Source organism: Dipodomys ordii, unplaced genomic scaffold, assembly GCF_000151885.1.
Source record: "Dipodomys ordii isolate 6190 unplaced genomic scaffold, Dord_2.0 Scaffold67, whole genome shotgun sequence".
Classification (NCBI taxonomy): Eukaryota; Metazoa; Chordata; class Mammalia; order Rodentia; family Heteromyidae; genus Dipodomys; species Dipodomys ordii.
In genome coordinates this window covers 10,077,401-10,090,033 of record NW_012267283.1, presented here as the reverse complement: position 1 = coordinate 10,090,033, position 12,633 = coordinate 10,077,401, and positions in this window count along the sequence as shown.

The following is a 12,633-nucleotide window of genomic DNA, read 5'->3' as shown; positions in this document are numbered from 1 at the left end:
GCTCCTGTCTCTGTGCTAAGGCCTTTGTCTGCCTGTAGGGTTGCCATTGATTAGGTGGAAAATTGTCTTGTGGAGATTGTGTTCTTGGCTGGATTGACAGTCCCTCACAACCATGTACTCATTCAAACTCCAGGATACCGTAATTAGCCTCAGCGTGTTTCTTTTCCCCCAGGGTATTTTTTGTCCTGGGGATTGATATTTGGGGTATTCTGTGATGACTCTGCCAAGAAGATCTGTGCTCAAAGGCAATTTGATACCAAAGAACAGTCAAAGAATTGGAAACCAGAAATCTTGGATGGATGTTTGCTCATTCTGTTCTTCTCAGATAGGGTCCTGAGATAGGGCCCTGCTATGTAGCCCAGACTGGCCTCTAACTTGCTATCTTCCTGCCCTTACCTCCCTGGTGCTGGGCTGACTTACAGGCATGTGCTACCATGCCTGGCTCCTGTCCTCTGTCTCTAAAACACTTGCTGATTTTCTCCCCACCCCCACCCCCCATTCTTAATTCTCAAAATGTACACCAGATTTCCCATCTGTTTATTTCTCCTTAACCTAGTTTGAAAGGGTTACTTGGATAAATTGGATTTATCAATAATATTTTGTTTTAAAAATTAGAAGACCTTTAACATTAGAATGTAATGTTGACACATTTCTACACTAAGTTTATTTAATTCCATCCCAGTGGAAGTTTTTTTTTTCAATTATTTAAGTAATTGTACAAAGAAGCTCCCATTCTCTAAAACAGTATATGAATACAAGGTGTCTGACAACATTGTCACCCATCACTCCTACCCCATCCCTTCTCTCTCTTTTTTTTAAATTTTAAATTAAAAATTTTTTTTAATTTCACATATTTCACAGTATTGTGGAATAGTGATTCTTAAAGTCACAAACACATTTTAACCTTCACAAGGCACATTGTCATTATCATGGTCTATACAGTTTGAATTCTATGGGCTTTGACAATGCAAATCATTTTTTCCACATCAGGTGACGTTTACATTTCTTTCCTTTTGCTTAGTGTAAGCTGTTCTCTCTTTCCCTCTCATTCCTCCCTTCCCATCGCTGTCTTTGGGTTGCTTCTTTTTCTTCTCTGAAGTTTTTGAAGCTCATGCTGTCACTGTTAGATCTTAGCACATAGGTAGAATTTGCTCATCTGAGCAGCTGAGAATTTCAAATCCAATTCCTGCAGCAGATGTTGTCCCTGGGGAGCTCCTGACAAACCAGCAATGGGGAAAAAACAATGATGAGGTGAGGGAATGAAAAAGATGAGTAATTGAAAGTCACATCTTCATCCAACAGTAAGGCTGCTTCAAACAAATTCTTGGAGCATTGAAATGGTTTCCTAAGTGGCTCTTTAAAATTCCTAGATGTAAAGTTTTTTGGCTGCACGTTGAAAGTATGTATTTTCACAAAAGATTTCTTAGGGCAATCTACTGGGGTGGGGGTGAGGGGGTGTGCTCTTGTAAATCTTGGCTAAATGGTATTTTATTGGGGGAGAAATTGATGTAAAACTGGCTTCTTGGATTCTGTGGGTTGCGTATTGCATGAAACAGGTGTTTATTTTTGGAGAGCAGGAAAATCAATTTCATTTGGAAGAAATTGAAGCTGACTTTATCTATGATGGACTTATTTTTCCTGATGGGCAGATTAGTAGAATGACAATGGTCAAGTTATACCTTTAATTTGGAAAAGGATCTGATTGCATGTGTGTCTGTGTCTGTCTTGTCTTTTCCTAGACTGATGCTGTGGCCCCCACAGGGGTATTTGTGGGTTGGGGTGCAGGTTCCTGTCTGCCTAGCTGTGACGGTAGTGGGTAGTGGATGGGGAGCTGAGAGCTGTGGCGTTTTTCTAAGCCAATGATTTCTAAGCAGATGCTAGATTTCAGTGGTAGATGAGATATTTCCATCTAAACAGAAGGAAGGAAGGTTGGAGTTGGGTGTAAAGATGTACAACAGCTATTAGCTGCTTTTGGCCTGATGACATAATGCTAATACTGTCACTGAGAATCACAGTGTTCAAGCTGGTCCTTTCTCTCTTGTTCAGTTTTTATTGTGGTAAAATACACATAAAACTCGCCATCTTAACCATGGGAGCAGAAGCAGCTGAGGAGTGACGTGGGAAAGTGAGTTTCATGGTGACTGCAGTCTGGGGAGAGGTTTTTAAGTTCAATGGAGAAAAGCATGTTAGGGAAAGGCCAAAGTTCCTGAAACTAGTGGTGGATGGAAACTCTAGAAATTGGTTTGGTCCTGGTGCGTTGTCTTTCCTTAGCCACAGATTTATTATACCAACAGCCGTCAAAAATTTAAAAAAAGAGCCGGGCGCTGGTGGCTCACGCCTGTAATCCTAGCTACTCAGGAGGCTGAGATCTGAGAATCGCGGTTCAAAGCCAGCCCGGGCAGGAAAGACCGTGAGACTCCTATCTCCAATAAACCACCAGAAAACCGGAAGTGGCGCTGTAGCTCAAGTGGTAGAGCGCTCGCCTTGAGCTGAAGAGCTGAGGGACAGCGCCCAGGCCCAGAGTTCAAGCCGCATGGCCGAAAAAAAAAAAAAAAAAAAAAAATTTAAAAAAAGAATAAATCTTCAAGATAAAGACTAAATTCGGGGCTGGGAAGGTGGCTCAGTGGTAGAGCGCTTGCCTTGCATGCCTGAGGCCCTGGGCTCGATTCCTCAGTACCACATAAGCGGAAAAAAAAAAAAAAGACTATAAATTCCTGTGTGTATGTTACCCACTCCATCCTGTGTTACCACTTGTGTGTAGATTGTTCTGTCAGTCTTTCCTTGACCTTAACTTTGTGGAAGTAGTGGCATACTAGGGATTGAACTCAGGGCCTATCGCTGTCTCTGAGTTCTTTTGCTCAAGGCTGGTGCTCTACCACTTGAGCCACAGTCCACTTATGGTTTCTGGCAGTTAGAGATACGAGTTTTACAGACTTTCCTGCCTGGGCTAGATTTGATCCTCAGATCTCAGCCTTCTGAGTAAGATTACAAGTGTGAGCCACTGGATCCTGGTTTGCTTAAGTTTTTTGAGATGTATTTTTACTATGTTGTCTAGGCTGATATTGAACTCGGGCTCAAATGGTCCTTCTACAATAGTCTCCAAGTAACTGTGCCACTTTGCCCTAGGGTTTCTTGTCTAATTGGCAGTTTAATACCCCATTTTGCGCAGAAGGAAACTGAAGTTTAAGTTGTTCAGCCAATGAGGGGAAGAACTGAGATTTAGCTTTACTTTTTTTTTTGGTGCCAGTCTTGGGTTTTGAACTCAGGGCCTGGACATTGTCCCTGAGCTTTTTTGCTCAAGGCCACAGCTCTACATTTGGCTTTTTGGTGGTTAATTGGAGGTAAGAGTTTCACAGACTTTTCTACCCAGGCTGTCTTTGAATGGTGATCCTCAGATCTCAGCCTCCTGAATAGCTATGATTACAGGTGTCGGCCACTGGTGCCAGCTCTAGCTTCACATCTTTGACTGACGTACTAGAGCCACATAGATGAGACTCCTAAGTACTGATTGGGGGGGAGGGGTAGGCGAGTGTCACAAAAGTAGAGGTACAACATAGAACTTCTAATGTTCAAGAATGTGTGGCACTGACCTGTGGATGTAGCTTTCAGCCTTAGTGTTCGGCTTTCTGTGCTGTGGTTCTTCTGTGGCTCTTATGGTTATAGAGGAAGGATAGTGTTTATTTATTCAGAAAACATTTACTGAGCACCCTGTATCACACCCTTGCAGCGGGCTTTAGAAATGACCCAGCAAGGAAGCTTGTAGCGTAAAGGGCTGGGTGTTGGAATGAATGTGAGTCCTTAGTTCCGTCTGAGCTACAAATGACAGAACAGCTGTGTGTTTATGGAGAAACCAGGCAGGAAGACTCTCACAGACCCTTGCCATTAGCACAGAGGTAACTTTTGCAACCACAGTTTCACTAGTGTGTATATGTGTGACAGGCCATGGCGCCATGATCTGTGAAGCTAGCTCTGCTCCATGCCTCCAGGTAATGCTTCTGTAAGGTCCTGTGGCCTGCAGAGGAAAACCAGGAGGGGGGAGAGTTCTTCACTTGGTTTCAACTGTTGGCCTAAAAACCCAATAGGATTCTGGGATGCCCTAGCTGGAAGAGCATTGTGTTCTCTCCTTTGTGCAATAGGGGATGAGCCCAGAGAAGGGAAGGGGCTTGCAAGAGATTGCACAGCAATTCTGTAGCAGAGCAGAGGCCAGATCAGGCTTTTTGCTTGCTGTCCTCCCTGGGGCTGCATGGGTGAGCCTGTGGCTGGGTTCTCAGGAGAGGGGGCAGGGTTGGTCAGCAAGGCTAGCTAGTCATAATGAATACTTGTTAGCCAGGTTAGGACAAAGTCAAGAGGTTCATGGGACTTCCTGGGAAGACAGCACAAGGAAAAGCAGCCACCAGAAAGAACAGGACCACAAATACGAGGTAAGCCAACCCCGAGAAGCTGACAAGGAGGGTTTGAACAAAGGCTGCCCTGAGTGTCCTTCCTGGCTGAATAGACATCCAAGCTGTAGTCCTATTTATTCTGGATGAACCCATTTCAAAGAAGCATCTACAAGCGTATGCCCTGAGAGAGAGAGAGAGGAGGACTTCACTGCATATGAAGGGGTTAAGTTGATGGCGCTGACTCTGGCCCAGGGCAGCATGGTAATCGATCACGCAGCTGTCCGTCCCTCATCTTCCCATGTGTTCTATACAAGCTTGGAGTTACCAGTGAGAAGCTCTTATCTGAATCGGCTTGCTGGGTAGAAATTGGGGCAGCCTACTGCTTAGATAATTGCGCCTCAAACTTCCTCTTGCACCAGGGTCACCTGGAGGGATCCGGCTGTTGCCGCCTGGCAGGTTTTGAATCTCCTCTCTCAGTGGAGTCACACATGGTCAGTGCCCAATCAGCCATGTGGATGTGCTCACTTTGTTCCTGTTTTGCTTCTTTCAAGCCTCAATCATGGTATGGTTAGTTTGGGGGAAATTTACCCTGTCTTTTATGACTTTTGCATTGTGTGTCTTAGTAGCCTGTTGGTATGCATGGCATGTAGCCTGGACTGGGCAGTCCCCAGGGGCCAGACAGGCCTGATTCTCACCTTGCCTTCTCTCATTTTGACTCAGTAACTGCACCTCCTCTTCATGGTGAATGCTGCCAGAATGAACAGCATAGTCTTGGGAGATGCCCTCTGTGGCAGGCTGCAGGAGGCTCATTACTCTGACACCTCAGAGTGAGGACTTAACAATCCTGCCAGGCAAGAATTTCCTTCCTGAGTGGACTCATAAATACTGCTGTGGCTCCTGCTTCCTGCACTGCAACAGTGTAAGAAGCGGGGAGTCTTGGCTCTGTCCTCTTCCCCAGATCCTCCCTGCAGGAGGCTGCTGAATCCACATTGGCTCTGTGCTTCTGGAAGAGAAGGGAAGGGCGGCACTAGGGAGCCATGAAACATTTATATTAATGCTATGTGTATTCTTTGCACCGTTTGGGGCAGTCTGTGGGTAAGCCGACATTAAAGTAAACGTAGGCACATGGTGAGTTGTCATTCTCTCTGCACTATGGTGATCTATCCCAGCTCACTGTCTTTTTCTTCTTCCCCCCTTTTCCTTCCTTTCTTTTCTTCCTGCTCTTCCTCTTCCCAACCCTCTTTTCCATCTAGCCTTCTATTAGTCTCTTCTGTTCTTTTATTTATCATCTGGAGATGTGACCATAATTGGAGAAAGGGTCTTGTAGTCAGGGTCAAGTTAAGCTGAGATCACTAGAGTGGGCCTGTCCAATATGGTGGATGTCTTCATAAGAGGGAGGGTGGTCATAGACAGCCATAGAGGAAAAATATCACATGAGTTTGAGGACGGTCATCCACCAGCCAAGGAACAGTTCTTTCCTCCAACAGCCTTCAGGACGAGCAAGCCTGCCAGCATCTTGGCTTTGGGCTTCCAACCTTCAGAATGCAAGGCAATATATTTCTGTTTTTTGGGTTTTTGTTGGTGTTGGTGGTGGTGGTGGTGGTGGTCGTCGTCGTGGGTCTTGAACTCTGGGCCTGGGCGCTGTCCCTCAGCTCTTCAGCTCAAGGCGAGTGCTCTACCACTTGAGCCACAGTACCACTTCTGGTTTTCTGGTGGTTAATAGGAGATAAGTCTCACGGACTTTCTTGCTTGGGCTGGCTTTGAACGGTGATTCTCAGATCTCAGCCTCCTGAGTAGCTAGGATTACAGGTGTGAGCCACTGGCGCCCGGCTTATTTCTGTTGTTTAAGGCACACCCTTTTTGGGCGTTTTGTTACTGCAGCCCTAACACACTTAACCCACAGGTGTTAAAAGAGAAGCCAGTCCAAAGCCCCCTGGTGTTTCTGAATAGCTTTCCTGGTCTTTCACATCTGTAGCTGCTATGCAGTCTCCTGATCTCTGAACCCCTAACTTCTCCATCCCTAGCTTGCTTGGTTTCTGTTTTTCCAGCACCTTCCTTTGGAGAATAAGACATTAGTGCATCTCAAAGCCATTTTTGTTGTGTTTGCGCCCATATTGGGGCTTGAACTTAGGACCCGAGTGTTGTCTCCCAGCCTTTTCACCTTAAGGCTGGAGCTCTACCACTTGAACTTGTTGGTTAATTGGAGATAGTCTCACAGACTTTTCTGCTTCAAACTGTGGTCCTCAGATCTCAGCCTCCTGAGTGGCTAGAATTACAGGAATGAGCTACTTACTGGTGCCTGGCAGATCTAGGGGCCAGGGCCCTACTCTACCCTCCAAGTTAGAGTAAGTAAGCATCCTGGCTGTTCTGGGGCATAACGCTTTGAGGAATAAATCTAAGGCAGTCCTGGGCAAACGGGCAACTGGTCACCGTCCTTCAAGTTTGTGGCTCTTAAAAAAAATATTTTATCCAACTAATGATTGCTGTTTTTCTAGAGGAAAGCCAGTCCCCATTAAGAACTGGGTTTATGTAGCTCTAACTTGGAAGTGCCAGACACCTGGCTTCCTGAAGAGAACCTTCCAGACCTATTTCTTAATGTCACATGCTCTGCTTCTTCCCACCCAGGTTGCTTCTGGAGAGCTCTGCCCTTTCCTGCCCTCCCCCAGCTCTGCCCACCCTATTTTTCAACATTACTGCTTTTAATCTCCTTTACCATCCCCTTTTCAAAAACTTCTTTCCTGATTTAATTACTATTCCTCTTAATTCAGTTTCATTCTCTTGATTGTCGTTAAACTCTTAAAGTTGTTTGCCCAAAGAATTTAATGGCCAGGCCCTGTGCTTAGAGATTAATGGTGGTCATTTTGCCTTCGAACACAGGTACTTTCTTACTTCTCTTTAATTGTCTTAGCGGGGAAGGAAAAGGACCATCCTTCTTCCCGTGACTTCTTGGAGAGTAAACACTGCTTGTGGCTTCCTTTTCAGAGAGAGAAAGCCAGGCCTCTGAACATTTTCTTGACCATTCTACTGACCAATCTCATCAGCATCTAGGCATTAGCCAGGCAACTCCAGGCTCCTCCAATGGGCTCCAGCCATGAACATTTCTAGTGCTTGTGACTGAGAGATGTGTTCTTGCCACTGAGCTCAGAATGGGAACAGAGGCTGCCTCTGCCCCAAGCATTCTGCTCAGCAAGGTTACAGCCAAGGCCGTGGCTTAAAGGAGCAGGCACACTTTGAGCTGAAACTTCCTGTCCCTAGGATGTCCTCCTTGGGAAATAAGAGTTGTCTGCCTGTGTGCTCCTGTCTGACATCCTCTCTATTGCTGCCCTTTGACCTTTAAGAGAATTCCCCCCAGACTCAACCCTTATTTTTCCACAGCTCAGTGACTCCCGCATCTCCTCTGGTTTCATGTGTAGACCCTTGCCAAGTGGTTGCAAAGGCAGAGGGGAGACCCAGCGCAGGCTGCCTACTTTGTTAGGGAGTGCAGTGGACCGCCCTGTGTGGGTGAGAAGCAGGAAGTGTGGGTTCCATGGGACTCCTCCAGGGTCTAGGAAATTAGTGAACATGGAGTCTCCTGGCTCACCCAGCTCTGAGCCCAGTTCCATGCCTATGGGCAATCAGGTGTAACTCCATCAGAAAAAGAAATAATAAGCTCAAGCGCCTGTTAGCTCATGCTACTCAGGAGGTTGAGATCTGAGGATTGCGATCGGAAGCCAGCCTAGTCAGGAAAGACCGTGAGACTCTTATTTTCAGTAAATTATCAAAAAAAGCTGCAAGTTGAGCTGTAGCTCAAGTGGAGGAGTGCCAGCTTTGAGCAAAAGAAGCTCAGGGACAGTGACTAGGCCCGAGGTCAAGCACAGGACTGGCAGAATAAAAAAAAAATAAAAAATAAAAATAACAAATGAAAGGAGAGAGCTGACTTTATGTGAGGAATACGTGAATAATTTCAAGGAAAAGAATTCATACAGTTCTTGGCCCATACTATAAACTGTTTTGCATTGGGTAGTATTGGGTCCTATATAAGTCACAGAATCTCTAGCTCGGAGGTCTGAAAAGGGAGTTGGAGATCTCTAGGTCCTTCTTCCCACCCTCTCTTAGCTTTTGGCCTGGCATCTTGCTTGGATTACTCCAGTGATGGGGAGCTCACTGCTCTTGAGGAGCCCCCTCCTTTTGAGGACTACTCTGTAGGTGGAGATAGGCTCGCAGGCCTGCAGGGGACGGGAAAGCGGCCCCCCTCCCCGACAGTTCCCATTATGCAGGCTATCACTAAGAGATAATTCAACACCCAAGTCAGTGACTTACAGTGGGGCCTCCAGACCTCGTGTCCTCTCCACCCCTGTTCTTAGAGTCCCTAAGGCGATGATGTGGTGGGTTGAAAGGAAATACAGCTAATTCAGACAAGGTTTATGGACAAAGCCTGGAAGACCATGGAGGAACCTTTGAAATCACCCTTTCCCTGGGTTCACAAGGATCATAAATGATACCATCCATCTCTGGCTATTCATGCTCATTAAATGTCAGCATACAGAGATTAGAGCTCATGAGAGCCTCCATCCCCATTACCCGGGCCTGCTGGGCTCCGTTTATGATGAAAAAGGCCCTGGGGTGTTTAATGAACTGTCTGATTTGTCTAATAAAATCCTCCCTGGCCAGCTGATGTGAGCATGTCACATGCTCTCGTATTATTGGGGGCAGGACCAGAATGCCTTCCCAGTCCCCACTGTGTTGTTCCGTTTTTATTTGAAGGAAAAAGCTTGAGGGGAAAGCAGATTTTATACTGTAAAGGTACGTCAGTACCTGGATGTGAGGAGTTAGAACTGTGCTGTCTTCTCAAAACAGGCTTGGGATCATTTCAGGCTAAGAAAGGAATTGAGTTCACAGCTCAGCTCATCATGGGTCTATACTAATCTCCTAAGAATTAAGATTTGTGAGACAGTGGATTTTCACATCAGGCGTCTGTAGAGTAACATAATGCTGAGCTCGTTTTCACTCTGTGCTGACCAGATTTTTATCTTACTTTAATGATAAATGTTATAGATGTGTCTGAAAGGCCACAACAAGATTGGGCCTTAAAATTTAACTTGATACTAGGCTCTGGTGGCTCATGTCTGTAATCCTAGCCATTTAGGAGGTTGAGGTCTGAGGATCATGGTCAAAGCCAGCCTGAACAGGAAAGTCCATGAGACTCTTAACTCCGCTTAACCGCCAAAAAGCCAGAAGTGGAGCTGTGGCTCAAGTAGTAGGTAGCGTTGAGCATAAAAAGTTCACAGACAGCACCTAGGCCCTCAGTTCACCAGCAATGGTACAAAAACAAATAAAAAACAAAAGCCCAATGCTCTTGACCTTGGCCTGTCTGGAAGTTGAGTACACTGCCCTCACCACCCCTTCCTAAGAGTTCTCCGTCCCCATCCAGTGATTCGCTGCTGGCACTATGATTGGCCAGCCTTTCCCCACATCGTGAGTGACTGGGCCTTAATCACCTTTCTGTCATATGGATGAGACATTGGAGCCCAGCAAAGGGGGCTCCAGGCCATACCCCTTGAGAGCCACCCGCCAGCTTCTGTGCACATGCGCCTCGCCCGTCCACCTTGTTCTCTCCCCTCCAGTGTAAGTCCTGCCTTCCAGCCTTTGTTGAAATTGGGATCCTGGGCTCAAGCACCCTTCCTGCCTTAGCCTCCTGGAATAGCCGAGTCTATAGGTACAAGTCACCATGTCTTGCAGGTTCTAATGATTTAATCATCGAATTATCAGCAAATATTTCTCCTCTTCTTCCTCCTCCTTCCCTCCTCTTCTTCCCTCCCTTCTCTTCCTTCTTTCCCTCCTCCTCTTCCTCCTTCCCTTCTCCTCTTCTTCTGCTTTCTCTTCCTCCTCTCCCCTCTCCTCCTCCCCCCTCCTCCCCCTCCTCTTTTTCCCTTTCTCTTCCTCCTCCTTCCTCTTCCTGCCCTTTCTCCTCTTCTACTTTTTGTTCTAGGATTTGACAAAACTCAGCCTTGTGCTTGCTAGGCAGGTGCTCTAGCTCTTTGAGCCACCCTCCTTTGCTTTATTTTTTGATAGGGTCTTGTGGTTTTGCCTGTAGCCCTTCTTGCAACTTGGTTCTCAGGTGTAGTTGGGGTCTTGATCCTCTCAGTCTCTGCTTCCTGAGTAGCTGGAATTATAAGTATGTGCAACCATGTGTGGCCTTCTTCCTCCTCCTTCCTATTTATTTATTTAGAGACAGAGTCTCACTATATTGGCCAGGCTGGACAGACAGGATCCTCCCATCTCTGCCACCTGCTAAATGCTTCTTTGAGGATAGAATGTGTACATATTTGTTCCTAGCTATGGTTTTAGCATGTCTGATTGTGCTTTGTGGGGTACAGGTTTGTGGGGCACAGTGTGATAACTTGGTATGTATGGCGTGAAATCAAAGTGGTTAGTATTTTCATCTCCTTCCACACAAAATCGCCATGCCTACGGTGGGTGCAGTGATTACCCCATACAAGTCTTTGGCCCTGACTGGCCTCCCTGGAGACCAAGTAGTGCTGGAACAGTGGCGCAGGGTTTCAGCTGAGGAGCTACTTTTCTCCCAGGAGGGAGAAAAGGGTTTTTTTTTTTCTTTTTGTTTTAACTCTGAGGTTCTGGGAGAAGGATTCACCTCATTTTCTTCCTTCTATCTTAGGTTTTGAAGTCCTCTTGGGATGCCCCCCTCTCTGTTTAGAAAAAGAAACCATTAGATCTTAGGGGTGGAAGTATATAATAGCAACAGGGTTAGGGGGGCGGGAGCAGGAAAGAAGGGGTCTAGGGAGGCCGAGTGCTCACCTAAGGTACCAAAGCCAGACTGGAGAGAGAGAGAGGGAGAGAAGGAGAGGGAGAGAGAGGGAGGGGGGAAGAGAGGGAGAGAGAGTGTGCTTCCTTTTGTGTGTCTGATCACCAAGGGGTCCAGTCACATCAGCCCCTCCTCCGGCCCTTCTGATGATCAGGCCATCCAGTGGATGGGCAAGTTGAGACCCACCCAGATGCAGATGCTCCCTGGAGGTCTCTCCTGCTCCCCACACAAGGTGAACGGGGCGGGACCTGCAGGGCGGGCCTGCAGGAGACCAGGTCTCTGAGGCGCCGTTGGTACAGGGAGGCCGCCCTGCAGGCAGAGCTCCACCCCCAGGTTCTCTCTCTGTGTCCTGCGTTCCGCAGGTGGCCCTCCATGATTCACTGTGGCTGTGGCTCTGGGCAGTAACCACAGTGGTGGATTTTTATGTCTCTCTCCACTGAGTTCCTCCTGGGGAGATGGTCCTAAGGCCTGCCTGTGACCTCAACACTGAGGCCTGACCGTTCTCAAGATGCACACAATGACCCCTGCTCCCCAAGCACGATATTAGAGCCCTGCTCCGGCTCACCTGGCCACCCATGTATATACCCCATGTCCTCCACGTGAGGACGATTAGCTCCACCAGGGAAGGCCACTCACTTTCCCTCTCTGTACCTTTGCTCTAGCCCTTCCTTCTAGCTTGTCCCTGTTGGGGAAAATACTCTCTTCATTGTGCTTTTTTTGTTGTTGTTGGTCATGGGGCTTGAACTCTGGGCCTGGGTGCTGTCCCTCAGCTCTTTAGCTCAAGGCTAGTGCTCTACCACTTGAGCCACAGTGCCACTTCCAGTTTTCTGGTGGTTTATTGGAGATAAGAGTCTGATGGAGTTTCCTGCTCGGGCTGGCTTTGAACTGTGATCCTCAGATCTCAGCCTCCTGAGTAGCTAGGATTACAGGCGTGAGCCTCATTGTGCTTTTAAAAACAATGATTTGTTTTTAAAGCAATGTGTATACATAACATAAAACAACATTTTAGCCATTTAAAAATATACGATTCCGTGGCATCCAATGCCCTCAACTGTTGTGTAACCACGGAACTCTTCTTCATCTTTTAGAACTATAAATTCCATACCCATGACATGAGGGTGTTCCTCTCCCCACTCTCCCACAGGTGCCCAGCCCCTGGCAATCTAGCAACCACCTGCATCCCTCCGGTCTGAATTTGTCCACACTGATAGGAGAGGACACAGACACTATTGGTCCTTTTGTGACTGTCTTAGTGCAGTTGGCATAATATCTTCAAGGTCATCCAATGGGAAGCATGCACCAGTATTTCCTTCTATTAAGGCAGAATGATATTCTATTGTGTGCATACATTTTGTTCACATGTTTCCATGCATGTTGGTGGGCTTGGGTTAATTCACCTTTTGGGCTCTTGGGATTTAATTTGTGGGCCAGCATGTGGTCTGCTCTGGA